At 55.7% G+C, this 14305-nt stretch overlaps 1 protein-coding gene across 3 annotated transcripts in view; it reads left to right on the top strand.

Annotated features, from left to right (window-relative positions):
- Positions 1 to 1019: 1019 nt before the first annotated feature.
- Positions 1020 to 14305, top strand: part of APBA2 (amyloid beta precursor protein binding family A member 2) — a 249547-nt gene continuing 236261 nt past the window's right edge. The window contains exon 1 of one of the 3 annotated variants that reach the window (XM_045070615.1): positions 1020 to 1210. The gene's annotated coding sequence lies outside the window, so the exon portion shown is untranslated. Of the gene's footprint in view, positions 1211 to 1603; positions 1773 to 14305 lie in introns of those variants that run through there. The other 2 variants (XM_045070618.1, XM_045070614.1) reach the window with 2 other exon arrangements.

Genomic DNA, 14305 nt, shown 5'->3' with positions numbered 1-14305 from the left:
AGTCATTGGCATTTGGGGAAAAGCTGGGGCCCTAGCAGGATGGATGAAGCTGAACTTTTTGTTGCCTGGATGAACAGGATGTTTAAGTGGGCAGAACACAAACAGTGGAGATAAGCTCACCTCAAGGGCAAGGGGCAGTAGGTCAAGAATCTGCCGCTGGCCCGCTTTTGGGCTCTGCCTTCTCGGCCTTTGGTTGGCACTTGGGCTACAAAGCTGCCTACCAGGACCAGTTTCCCCTTAAATGTAGGCTCTGGCCCTCTGGGTCACTGTGAGTGTTAATGGGGCTGCTGGAGGGGACTGGGGAGTGGGAGGGAGCCCAAGGCCACAGGAAGTCCACCCCAAGTCTGCTGTTGGTGCCAGTCTGGCTCACGATTTAGCTTTCCCCAGCCCCTTTCTCTCTAGGTTTTGGCTCTAACCCTCAGAGTAGGGGGAGAAGGGTCTCCCCTCCCCCCACCGGGGCCTCCACTTCCTCCTGTGGGAGGAATCCTCCTCAGAACTGCCCCCACCACATTTTCACCCTAATCCAGCCAAAGGACAAAAGAAAACAGAAGGTAAATAATCAGGATGTAAGGGAGGAGGCACCTGAGTCCTTGCACTGAGCCTACTAGGTGCACTCAACCAGATAGAGCCCTGAGGTTATTCGATCTGCCCCAGGACCGCATGAAAGGGCCCCAGGGGTCAAACGTAACCCTGGCATCTTCAGCACAACCTTCAAGGGCTTCAAGGGGATTATTCACACTGTGGTGGGTGCGTGGGTATCTCGCCTTGGGAGGTGCGTGGGTATCTGGAAATGGACGAGGTTAGGATTCTCTCCATTCAGGACAGCAAGGAGAGGAAGCGCTAGGGCGAGGCCCCAGGTAGGGGACGTCAGCAGTGGAGGGCTAGGGTAGCACAGGGAATTAGGAACCAGAGGCTGGAGAACACCTGGAATGCAGCCCGCGACTGGGGGCCCTGCGGTGGGGGAGCCCCTCCTCCCAGATGGGGCCTCCCGAGAGGCTGCGATCCCGGAGGGCTGCTCGCCCAGGGCCTCCGCAAGCCGCCGCGCGGGGCCGAGCAGGGCGCGGTCGCCGAGGCCCCTCCGCGTCTCACGCGCTCCGGAGCCCGCCAGGGGGCAGCGCGGGGCCCGGGGCAGAGTGCGGGCGCGGTGGAGCTCGCCTACACCTGTTCGACCCGCCTGAGGACCAGACCCCTACGGCTCCCGATCCTGCAGGTCCGAGGCGCGCCCGGGAATCGGTGTGCGCCCCAGGGCCGGGGGCGGTCGGGGCGGCGCGGCTGCCAGAGCCCGGGCTTCGGTCCTTGTTCCCGAGCCCAGTCCCTGAAGGACCGGGGCCCCAGGTGCGCCCGCCGACTGTCCGGGCGCCGGGAGGGGGCTGGGCACCAACGCATCTTTGTCTTCCCTTTCTTCCCGCCGCACGCTCTGGCCCGCGGGCATTTTCCGACCCGCGGCTCCCGGGCGAGGGGCGGCAGGCGAGGCCGGGCGAGGCCGGGCGGGGCGGGGCGGGGGCTCGGGGCGGTCGCCGCAGGCTGGTGCGGGGAGCGCCCGGCGGCCGCGCCGCGTGCGCCCGGCAGAGGCGGCCCTGCGTGCCGTACGCCGCGTCCGGGGCGCGCCCGCCGCTATTCAGCTTCCCGGGCTCATTAGCAGTCTCGGTGTGCGGCTCGGCGCGGGCTCACAAAGAGCTGCGGCGGCGGCCCGGAGCTCGGCCTCGCGGACGGAGCCGGTGGCGGCGGGGCGGGGGCGGTCGTGCACCCGTGCGGCCCCGCGCCCGGGCCAGGTAAGCTGGGGGTCGCGGCCGCAACCTAGGGGCGTCCGGGCCGGCGCGCGGGGGTGGTAGGGTGCCGGGGCGCGGGGCGGGGCGCAGAGGTTGCGGCCGGAGCGCGGCCCCCGGACCCGCGGCACTGCGGGGCGGCCGGGCGCTGTCGGGGTCTGTTTGGTGGGGGTGGGGGGGGGGAGCCCGGACCTGCGCCCCTTCGACCGGCGGGCGGGCGCTGCGAGGCCGAGCCGGAGGCTCGCGCATCCCGGGTGGGAGACGCCGCGGTGAGGGGCGACCGTGCGCGGACTGGGGGCGCTGGCCGGCGGTGGCTGCCCGCTTGGGTCCCGGGGCTGGCCGGGCGGTTGGTGCGTTCCGCGGCCCGGCTTGGCGCTGGCAGCTAGTCCCCGTGCAGGGCAAGTCCCGAGTTTGGGGTCGCTTCTGGGGTTCTTGCCTCCCGGGAAGGCAAGTCCCGATCTTCGCCCCCTCCCATTTCCCTTCATAATGAGGCCCAGAGGGAGAAACTCCTCAATTAAAAATCCCCTCCCTGGTTCCCCTGGGCCGCCGCCGGCGCGGGGCTCGGGGTGCGGCGCGACCCGCCACTCGCCTCGGCCCCTTCCCTGCGGCGCGCACAGCCTGGGCGGGTTGCTACCGGGAGATTGGGCCACTGATGATCCAAGCGAACATCGAGTCCCCGACCTCCGAGCTGGACGGCGGGCGGCTGGCCTCGGTGTGCGGAGGCTGGGGGCCAACTTGCCCTGGGCTGAGCGCAGAGGAAGGGTCCGGAGGGCGCCAGGGAGGGGCCAGCCCTGTCTGAGCCTCACCGCGCGTGGAGGCTGAGATTGAGCCTGCTAGTCCTAACTTCATATTTACTTACAGACGGAGGACTTAATTTTTTTTTTTTTCGGATTTGTTCGTTTACTGCCTGACAGGGGCCAGACTCAAATCTGTGATTAAAAACTCACGGATGACCACGCAGACAGTGAAGTCCCCCAAATCAGGACATCCCAGCACTTCGTCCCGTGGGCTGGGTTGTCCCCGGCCTCTTCAACTCCTGACCCCCTTTCTGGGATTCTGTCCCCACCCCCCGCCCCTGCTTTGAAAAAACCACAGCGGTTTTAGAAATAATGACCTGAAAGCTTCTGGATTAGCAGCGGGACAACTTTTCCCGAGGTGCACATTTGAGGTACTCTGTGGGTACCCAGAACCTAGGGGTTAGACCCCAGTGAGGTGGTGGCGGGGACTTCTCCTCCTGTGGGCAGTGTTCACCGTGCTGGGCACGTGGTTCTGTTTCTCCGCCCAGAGCTGCTAGGATGTCCTGCCCTATGTCCTCACTCCAGGCTGCCTGTCTGCGCTGCTTTGCATTTGCAGCAGGGTCTGGAGAGGGTCTCCTGATGTGGAAGCCGTTGGGACTCTGAGTGGTGTCCAGGGAATTTGTGGACTAGCTGGAGCTTGTTGGAGGTCCCTGCACTGAGCTGGCAGCCTCTCCAGGGGGTTTGCCACCAGCCCTGGCAGGGGGGACCCCTGCAGCAGTCTCTAGAGCAGGCCTGGGTCTGGTGATTGCACTAGCAACGGGGTCCTTGCCAGGGTCTTCTGTGGGAGCCTGAGTCTCTCCAGACCTCTTGTCATTTGTTAGGGATCATGGTGGTGCCCCTCCCCCCGTGGTCTGCCTTTCCATCTCCAGAGTACTGGGCTTCTGCTCCTGGGAGACGGGCAGGCTGAACCAGATGGTGTGTGTGTGTGTGTGTGTGTGTGTGTGTGTGTGAGAGAGAGAGAGAGAGAGAGAGAGAGGTGGGGTAGAGTGAAGATGGTGGTGGTCAACTTCTTACGCTGGTCCCACCCCTGTGTTTCTTTCTTCTGGCACGCAAGGCTGGATTGGGGCTCATTAACTTGTTTGCATAACCATCTCCTGAGTAGCTATAACTCTCTCCCCCTTTTTATATAAAATATTAGTTTCACAGGAATAATTGGTGGCGATGGATTGTGAAATGGAGGTGCATAAAGAATTCAGTTTGCTGACCAAACTAAGAAACGCTGGATAAAAATAAAAGATAATTGTAAAAGACACCAGTCGCACCCCTGGAAACTGAGAGGGAGCGCTAAAACACCTTGATTTTTCCTAGACACAACTGAGGAACTCAGAGGAAAAACACATGGACGGGGTGGCCATGAGGCCTGTCTTGGGGGAAAGTTGTACAGGTCCCTTCCGGGTCTTAGCACCTCCCTGTCCTGGCTCTACATGGTTGACCTAGTGACTCAACAGCTGAGGGCCTCTGGTGACCCCACAGTCTGAACTCTTGGAGAGACCCTTACTGTCAGGGGAGTCAGAGAGGGCTAGGGCCAGGAGGGCACAGAAGCCCTAAGCACATTCGCAGCAGGCCACAAGGGAGTTCTAGAAGCAGTGGCAAAAACCAGGATGTCTGCCTTGCAGGTTGGCCTGAGAGAAATGGAGAGAGTGAGAGAGCCCGGAGTGGTGGTAGCTTGGAGCATGCCAGGTGGCTGTGAGGAATACGGATGTGGAAACACTGTCACACAGCTCAGTCCCCAGCGTAGGTCCCGTTTGATGATTGCTCAACAAAAGGCAGCCCAGGTGCCTGTTGGTGGTTGGACCATGTGCCCACAGGGAGGATTCTGGGACTCCCTCCTCCTCCCTGTGTCCCCCGCCCACCACCTGGGTTGGGTCCAGTTCGTGCCTCCGAGGAGCCTGCTGGCACGGGCTGAGTCAGCTGGCGTGGGCTGTCTTCCATTGCCTTTCCCAAAGTCAGTTCATTCTCTCCCTGTCCTCTTTTGGACACATGAGGGAGCCCAGGGAGGACAGTAACCACAAGGTCACAAAGCCAGGCTGTCTCTGCGGGGTTCATGGTTCCCTAGTGTTCTGGGGAGCCCTCCATATTGGTGGGCTGCCATTGCTGTGGGAATTAGGATTTCTGGGCTGCCTATGGCGTTTTGTAAGTTGGGCTGCATGGTTGCCTCTTGGCAGGTGGGGCCCAGACCAGGTCTGGCGTTCCTTGCTTAAGTCCTCCGTGGCTTCCCGGTGCTCACTCCACACTCATATTCCTTGGTCCGATTTTCTCAAGTTCCCTTCCTTGTTCCCAACCATGGTCCTTCCAGGCAGATGGGATCACTTCCCAGGCTTGCACTGGGTGTTCCCACCCTGTCCCCTTGGCTTGGGGCCCTTGTGTGCATTCTTGATGATCCCAGCTACATGTGGACTTCTTTCCTCTTATCCCCTTGTCCTCAAATATGCCAAGCTTACATATGCCTCAGGACCTTTGCACCTGCCTTCCTCCAGATGTCCACCTGACTTGGTCCCTCACTTACTTCAGTTCTCTGGTTCTATGCTCCCTGACCCCCCTCCATAATTTAACTTTACCCCCCCCTGCTTTTTTTTTTTAACCCTGCTTTGTGTTTCTTCTTCATATTTAACATTTGATTAGTTATTTATATACCTGTCTTTTTATTGACTCTTACCACTCCTATGTAAACACCTTGTTCTCCTCTCTATTCCTGGCAGCTAGAACAGGGCCATGTACCACCTCAGTGCTCCTTGTTGGATGAATGAGTGAATGAGTGAGGCCCCAAGAATGGCCCTCTTCCTTTCAGTCCGGCTCTGGGCTCCTCCTTTTCCCAAGCCTCAGGGCTGGAACTGAGCTGTAGTCACGTTTGTGTTCATGGTTGGTTGGCTCCTTCCTAGAAGTCAGCACAGAATCTGGTACTCAGTGGGCAGACAGGAAAGAGCTGTGGAATTATACCGTGCAGGTGTGTTTTCATATAGGCCAGGAGACAACATGGTTGGAAAGGCAATCTGGCCCAAAGAGCGGGTGTCCTGATTCTTCACAGAAACTCCTTTTCGGATTTTCGGTTGTTTGGATGGTGTCCCTTCAGGCTCTCCCTGCTGCCAGAGCCAGCTCTGTGTTGTCCCTGCAGTCACCTGGGCTGTAGAGGCACTGGGAAGGAGGCACTCTCTTACCCAGGTTCCCTTTTCCCTCCATCTGGATATTTCTAAGCTTGTCTTGTACCTTATGTCAGACCCGGCATCTTGAGGCTCCCAGCCAGTCCGCCTGCCCCATGTTTGCCAGCCTCTGGCTGCCGAAGTTTTCCCCCGCCAGATCCTCCTGCCTGTGCTGTGGTCTCACGGGGGAAGGTGCGCTGGTGGTATCAGGATGGAGGCAGCCTGAGGTTGGGAAGGATGGCGGGGTTAGGAGGAGTGAGAGCTCCATTCAAGGAACCTGGGTCTGTCACTCATCCTTGGGACCTTGTACAAGTCGTTGGCCTTGGGAGCCTTTCTCACCTTCTGTCCTAATGACATTATACGTCTCTCCTGCTGATGTTTTGAGACCCATGTAACTATGTATACAGTTCCCAGTATCAAAGTGATGCTCCAAGTCATTACCAGGCCTAGGGCTGTGCAGGTGTGGGGGAGGGGAGTATGGCCTCTAGGCTTGTTGTGGTTTCTGCAATTTCTCTGATCCCTGCGGGGTCAGGTTTGGTAGTTTCAGCCACAGCCTCATTAGGAACATGGGAGCTGTTCTCATCAGGTGCTACGTCTGTTGTTTTTGTGTCTGAAGGACCAAAATTAAGAAGGGGGGAAAAACACGTGGTTGAGTTTCCTGCATGCACTGACTGAGAATATTTTCATCTCGTGGCATTCTGGAAACCAGTGTGCTGCAACATTTGAAGATGGTTTCTCATTTGGCGCACGCTGGTGGGCACTTGAATTGGTTGAGTTCTGTTCCTCCGTGTTTGCTCTTTTCAGTACCGAGCGGTAGATCAGTTGTCTCGCCTTGGCCACAGGGAGGCAGGTTATGGAGCAGGCCCTGGGGAATGCAGGGCTGTGCTGCGATTGTGGCTTGAGTGGGAGAGAGCTCAAGGTCCCTGTGACCCCCCAGACCCCCATGGGGGCTTTGTTTGTATCATACTTGATTTTCAATCGGGTGGTCGTGAGCGGGATGTGATCCACCCAGGGGTTAATTTTCAACATGTGTCTAGAGAACCTGATAGCTGGTGACCAGTGGACCTGAGTGCTGGTTGGCGGCTGGAGAATAACGGACATGTCACAGGTGACCCAGCGCCCAACACGGGGACAGCAAGAGGGTTGGTTGGGAGCGTGCTGTCCAGCCAAACAGCAAATACTGTTGGAGGGTGAGTAAATGTGTTTTCCTTTTTGCACTTGAACTCACCGGCATTCTCTGCCCCTCCTGTCCCAAGCATCAGCCATGAAGACAGATGCTTGGGTCTGAAATGCTCAAGCCCTTGTTCTGAACAAACCTGAATACATAAATAGTCAGGAGGACAGCATTTGTATTTAGAACTCTCAGTTGGAATATAACGTGTACATATTTCTGTCTGCATACGTATATGTAATACATATCTATTTCTTTTTTAATTTGTTGGGTTTTGTATTCCTGGAGTTGATTCCCTGCCAAGGCAGCTCTCTAAATTTGAATTTTTCTGAATTGTTGTATGCATCGTTAATTTAATAAAAATATATAGTGTATCATTTTTCCCAATTGGTTTACTTATCACTTGTCTTGGAAAAACCCATTGGTTCAATACAGGAGACCCACTGACTGAGTGAACGCGTGCATTTAGGGATGATGGATTTCTCAGGTCCCCCTGGCAGCGAGTGTGCGCATTGTTCAAATAAAACGCAGTTTACGTTTCTCGGTCTTTTGGTGCGATAAGTGAGCCATGTGCTCTAACATCTGTTCATATTACCCAGAGCTGGTGATGGCTGTCGTGGGTGGGGTGGAGGAGGAGGGGGCCTGTGTTAGGGATCCGAAGCTCTAGAAAGCCGGGCTCTGCCTCCAAACCATCAGCGAACCCTCCTGCTCAGAGTTTGACCTAAATTCTCCTAAGAGGTCGCACATAGTTCTGGCTCCCTTCCTCACCAGCCACTGAGTTCCACGACGTTATGAAGATAAAGTAAGATAAGGTGTGGGCAAGCGTGTTGTTATGATGAAATACTCACTTAACCCTGTCACTGGGGTTAGAGAAAGAGAGAGAGAGTTTCTTCCCAGCTTGCCTGACGGGCCTCAGATGCCAGGCGCACCTTGGGTCCCTGCCTGGCTCTGGCTGATCACAGCAAAGCGGGCAGATGACTGATGGATAATTGATCCTGGCCAGGGGTCCCAATGCTGCCCACTTGGCCTGCCTGCTGGATCACGGGCCCCTGGGACAGGTCGTGCTTGGTTGTGGCGACAGCTGTTTTCTCCAGGGAATGGTAGTGGGACAAGCCTGACCCACGGCCCCTCCTCGATGTGATTTCCTTTGTGTACACGGACTGCGAAGTTTCTGCCTATGGCCTTTCCCTGTTCTTTGGGTGCTGGACGAGCACACCACCGTGGGGCAATGGCTGGGCCATCTGTCTCTGGTTCTCATGGGGACATATGTCTCTGAGCTGGTTCTTGGGTTGGAAACTCTGAGAGCAGAAGGCCCTCCAGACCAAGAACGCCTGAGTGTGCCTCTCCTTTGGGCTTTAACAGATTTCGGCTTCTAAATTAATTGCATTTCATTAAGTAATGGTTTTGTTCTTGATCTCAGGCTGCTCCGTGCTTAATCAGCGGTGGTGGCTCGTGCCGCTCGACTTTCTGGGATGCCCTCAGAGGCAGGGGCACCTCGGACTTGCATCAACTTCTTGTGGGGAGCTGCCTTGGGGGACCCCTAGATCTGGCAGCCTTCTCCCCGCTGCTGGCTCTGAGAATCCCTGCTTTGACTCTCTGTATGTGTCGCTCTTTTCATCTGTCATGCAGGATGGCTTAGGTGCTAACGGACACGGCGGGGTGCTGGGCACTTAAATGGCAGCATTGCCTCTGTCATTCACCTGCTGGTCCCTTGACGGGTGGGGTCTCTGCAGTGCAGACACTGTGGATGGGGCTTCCGCTTTAGAAACCCCTGAGCCCTCTGCTGGGAGATGTATCCATCTATCCATCCCTCCATCTGCTCCACAGGTAGTTTCTGAACACCTGCTCCGTTCTGCCTTTCCCAAGCCCTGTCTAGAGCTGGGTGAGGTCAGCAGAGAAGGAGCCAGAGAGGGGCCACTGGCAACTGTGGGATGGCATTGGAGTCCCCACAGATGGGAAGGTGTGAGAGCCCAGGCCTGGGGGTGGGGGAGTCATGGACCCCATCCTGGGAGGGTAGACAGGTGTGCCCCTCCAGAGTCCAGGCCAGAAGAGCCCTCCAGGCAAAAGGGCCAGCCTGGTGTCAGGCATGTAGGGAGGCTGACTGTGTATTTGGCATCAGACACAGGTAGTGTGTGCAGATCAGAGCCGGAGATGGGGGAAGGGGTGTCCTGATCACCAGGGGCTTGAGCTGTCTTTGGGGGCTCTGAGGCATCCTTGTAGTACAATGGGGACATGGGGGTGGATAGAAATGACATGAGCTTTGCTGAGAGATCTTTAGGACAGTCTTTTCCATAATCAGGCTTTGCCACCAGTTAACAAGGGAGAAGGGCTCATGGAGGGCACGTGGAGGGGCGTTGAGAGAGTGCTGGGAGGGGTTTGTGGGGAGCCCACAAACATGACTGAAGAGGGGCAGGCCCCAGCTTTGCAGCCCTTAGAGCCACGTGGCTCCAGGGGCCTCGTTCCTTACTGTCTTATGGAGGAGGCCGCGGCTGCTGCCAAGTCCTAGCCTGGCCCTCAGGGATGTTTAATTTTACCTTTTAGAGATTTACAGGCTTTTTAGATTAAATTGCCACTGTTCTCCTACAAAAACGACAAAATCCTTGACAAACCATAAATCACATTATTAATTTGCTCCCATAGAGTTAACCTCTGTGGCTCTGCTGTCATACGGGAAGGACGGTCACACAAACAGAGGAGCCCGGTTTCCAGTTGTCAGCGAGCGTGGAAAGACCAGGAGGACACAAGTCGCAGAGGCAGGTGCTGCCTCAGCCTGGCCACCCTGCCTGCTGTGTGGCCATCTTTGTGCTGCCTCGTGGGCACTGCCAGGGCTCCTGGTGGCTTTCTGGCTCTCTGTAAGGAGGGGGCTGACTCCTCATGCAGAGGGGACCAGGAAGGCATGGGGCAGGGGTGGAGGTGGGGGGGGGAAGAGCTGCAGCTGCTGGACAGCTGTGCTGTGGCCAAGAAGCTGGGTACCAGAGGTCTCTGCAGGCTAGTCAGCTCCAAAGAGGCCCTCAGATGCCTCCTGTCTGTGGCCCTGACTCCCCAGGGCACCCACAACCTGTGTCCTCTCTTCCCCTTTTCGGCTCAAATAGGCTACAGTGGCTTTTCATTCCCTGGGTTATGGTGGCTCAGAAAACATCTGTTACAGGTTGCTTTCCTTTTTGGAGAGTAGTCTGCCGGTTTTCGGCTTTGGCGCAGGGCGGGGGGGTGAGCACCATTCCCTCCCATGGAGCCCGTGGCCTGGCCCTTGTCACAGTTTGTTGAGAGAAACCTTCATCGGATGGAGGGTGCTGTCTGTGTGCCTACTGGATCCAGCCCACAACCCCCTCTCCTAGCTGCATCAGGCAGGGAGGAGTGGGGAGGGGGCTCTGAGCATCGTGTGCTGCTGGGACAGGGGGTCTCGGGGCTTACTCTCCTGATGGCTTGATCAAGGACCTAATACGACATTGCAGTTCACTTTGACCGAGCTGCTTTCTTCCTTCCTGGCAATAAAGAAGCCAACCCGTCCTGGATTTAATACCCAGTATTTCAGAGCAGATATCCAGTGGTTCTGTCCAGGCCTTGGCAGCTTGCCTGTGCTCATGCATGACGCCCCCAGGAGGGAACAAACGAGCACCTTGGCAGAGGGGCTGGCCATCACTGCCTACTGAGGCGGAAGAGGGCTCTAAAAGCCACACGTATTTGTGGAAGTACAAACAGAGTTTACTTTCTTAATGGCCAGCCTTGAGGTGAAATGAGCTTCGGTTTCATGGAAGTAAAAGGAGACATAAGTCATCTACTTGGGACCGATTTATTTATTTATTTTTTATCTCACCACCCTAATTCCTGAGAGTGGTCCTCAGGCTCTCATGCATTTTCCTTGTGCACACACTGTCCAAGCTGGCCGAGACCTGCAGTCTGTGATGGGGGTTCGCCATCCAGGATGACGGCCAATCCGTTGGACACCACGGGACCTCCCATCTCAGGCCCTCATACCCAAAACCTTTTTTTTCTTTCCCTGCTCCACACACATGTGCTTAGTGGGATATATTTTAACAAATTACTCATCCTTAAATAATGCACTATATTATTAATAAGAAGAAGGCTGACAACTGGGTAGAGGAAGGGGACAAGAGACACTTCACCTGAAGAAGGTCCAATAAACATACGAAAAGATGCTCGACTCCCTAAGTCAGCAGGGAGATGGAAAATAAATGATAGGTGTGTGTATTCGTCAGGGGTCTCCAGAGAGACAGAATCAATAGGGTAGAGTGTGTGTGTGTGTGTGTGTGTGTGTGTGTGTGTGCAGGTTTATCATGAAGAATCCTCTTGTGATTGTGGAGGCTGAGAGTCCCAGATCTGCAAGCTGGAGCCCTAGCAAAGATGGTGGTGTAACTCAGTTTGAGTCTAGAAGCCTGAGAACCAGGAGAGCCAGTGGTGTAAACCCCAGTGCGAGGGCAGGAGAAGAAACGAGCTGTCCCAGAAGGCAGGAACATGAGGGGTGAATTCCGCCTTCCTCTACCTTTCGTTTTCATTCAGTTCCTCTGTGGATTGGATGTTGCCCATCCATGTTGGGGAAGACCGTCCATTCGACTAAGTCCTGATCGAGATGCTGATCTCATCCAGAAACACCCTCACACCAAACACCCAGAGACGCTTTCGGATCTGGATCTGGGCTTGTCCATTGGATGCATGAAGTCAGCCATCATGATGGGATATCACCATGACACACCTATCACAATGGCTAGAGTTAGCAGGAACTAGCTGGTGTTGGGGACAATTTGGAGCTGTGGGAACTGTCGCTGTTGATTGGGGTATCAGTTTCTACAACCGGTTTGGGAAGCCGTTTTATGGAGTCAACTAAAGCCAAAATTACATATACCCTCTGACCAGTAGTGAGTGCCCCTCTGAAGCGAGCTGCAGGAAAGATAGAGCGTATGGCCACCAGCTGATAGGTGGCTCCTAAAGAAATCAGGCCCTGATCCCTGGAACCCACGAGTGTTAACTTAGATGCTAACTTATATGTGATTAAGGGTTTTGAGATGAGATAAGCTTGGGTCTTCTGGGTGGACCCTAAATGCTGACGCGAGGGTCCTTCTGGGAGGGAGGTGGGAGGGGGTTGGAGGCAGAGAAGGAGGCTGTGGAACCACAGAGGCAGAGATGGGAGCAATGTGGCCCCATGCCCGGGAAGGCTGCCAGCCCCAGCAAGAGGAAGAGGAGAGGAATGAGTTCTCCAGAGCCTCTGGAGGGAGCACGGTCTGCTGACGCCTTGATTTCTACCCAGAGAACCTGCTTTCACCTTTCTCGATCCTACAACAGCGAGAGAATCCATGCATGTTGGTTTAAGCTACCCAGTTGTGGGGTGACTTTTTAAAGTGGGCACAGGATGCCAGCACAGCCATTAAGAGGCAGGTGCGACGGTGCCCATGGCGGCATGGTTGTCATTTCAAGCTGCAGACCATGCAGGCGCCCATCAGTGGCAGGCCGGGCCCGGCACGCCAAGGTTTACTCGCGCATGGAAGACCACAGAGCAAGCCGTGAGCACTCACCTTCTATGAGTGCGTGCAACAGTGTGGATGAGTCTGGCCACATACCATTGAGTGAAAAAAGCCTCAGAGCCCTGAGTCCCTTGCTGCATATTTCCATCGATCGGAAAGTCAATGGGCAGCTCTTGTCTGTGCAGCTGGAAGTCAGGTTGCCTTTAGGAGGTGGTGATTGGGGAGGGCATGGTTGGGCTGGGCCGGGCTTTTAGAAGTGCCGGCAACATCCCATGTCTTGATCTGGGTGGTGGTTTGCATGGGTGAATTCCAATTCACGATAACGAAACTTTCCAGTATGTGTACTTCGATAAAAGCTGAAAAAACAAAAAAAGAGCAGTACGTCATCTTGAGATTCTCCAGGAGAACTTTCAACAGACTGACTCATGGCTTGTTTCACTGCTGGAACAATAATATCAAAATCAAGATTACAGTTAATGTGAGATAATGAAATTTTGCCATTCCGACAAGCTCTTATTAATGTTGAGATTCGAACCGTATTTTCTAAATGAAATCAGAGAACGTAAACCCAAGGAGGATGCTAAGATCCATATGCAAGTAATTGATAATGGATAAGTTATCTGGATGAAATGAGTTTTAATTCCTAAATGTGAAGGGAGCCGTGCTCTCAAAACCAGATACAAACAAGCCAAGTATGTGAGGGTCAGATGCTGTGCACTGTCAGGGGAGTGGGAGGGAAACCAGAGAGCTTTAAGAAGCAAGAGCGGAAGGAAGTGGTGTCTGAACTCTGGGCCAGCCCTGAAATCTGGGGGGTAGGTCCCAAGACCTCATCCACCCATGCAATCTCCAGGCCACCTTGCCTGCTGCCTAGCGGTCCCCAGAGATCTCTGCTGTCTTTGCCCACACCTCTCCCTGGCCTGTTTTTCCTACCCCTTCCACCTGTGAGTTCTCTCTCATCCCTCCCAAACCAGGTCGGGCAGCCCTGCTGCTGTGCTGCATGGCTCTGTCCCTGAGACTGCCCTAAACAACCAGCTTGTTTTGGTGGTCTTTTCCATGGTTTCTTCCGGAGATGCAAAAGAAGCAGGTGGTGGCACGTGGCAGGAGTCACCGTGCAGCCTCTGAGGTTCCATGCATGTCCGTCTGGTGAACTGTCAGCCTTGACCTGGTGAGGAGGGGAGGGAGGGCATGGCGGCGGCTTCAACAAGGCCCTCTGAGAGGTGTGCCCATACAGGCAGAGGCTGGGGTCTGTGGGGGCCCTGGGCCCATCGGGAGCCAGCCTGGTGCTGCAGGGCAGCCCCAGCGCAGCCCCAGTGCTGGTCCAGGCTGATGTTGTGATGTGCTGCAGGAGCGTCACTGAGATTTTCAGAGCTGGTTCTATGTATGTGGTATCGTAGTTCAGGAGTCTAGAAGCCTGGGTTCTCCATGCCCCCAAGGAGCACCCTCTTGCTGTATCTTCTTCATCCTTTGTTTATGAAGCAGGGGAGAGAGCTGGGTGGCCCCAAACCCAGCTCCTCATGCTCCCGTCCCCCCTCTCCTGGACTGGATGTAGCTTCCTAACTACTCCCTCCTTTCGCTCACTTGTTGCTGCTGAGACCTGTTCTCAGCTCTGAGGCCTCCCCGGTGTCCCTAAGTGCATCTCACCTCCTCACCTCCCACTTGGTGTTATTTCCCCTCTTGGCACTCATCCTCACCTGACCTATACCATGAGCTTGTCTCTTGTCCTTCTGCACAGAGAGCTCCCCGAGGATGGGGGTGCCCCAGTGTCGGGGAGGGGGGCATGGAGTTGGGGATGAGCCTGGGCTGGTAGCACTTTTTGCCCTGGACAATTAGTGAGGGAGCTGGACTCTTGCGGGAAGTATGCCCTGCCTGTGTTGGTTCGAGGACTACTCCCAGTGGCCTGGCCACCCAGGGAATGTTGGCCATCTCTGGAGCGAGCATTTCCACGTGTGTGGTGTGC

The sequence above is a fragment of the Mustela putorius genome, unplaced genomic scaffold (assembly GCF_011764305.1).
Source record: "Mustela putorius furo isolate JIRA1106 unplaced genomic scaffold, ASM1176430v1.1 tig00003972_pilon_pilon_pilon, whole genome shotgun sequence".
Lineage (NCBI taxonomy): Eukaryota > Metazoa > Chordata > Mammalia > Carnivora > Mustelidae > Mustela > Mustela putorius.
The sequence above is the reverse complement of the archived record's forward strand: the minus strand, read 5'-3'. Positions and strand labels throughout refer to the sequence as shown.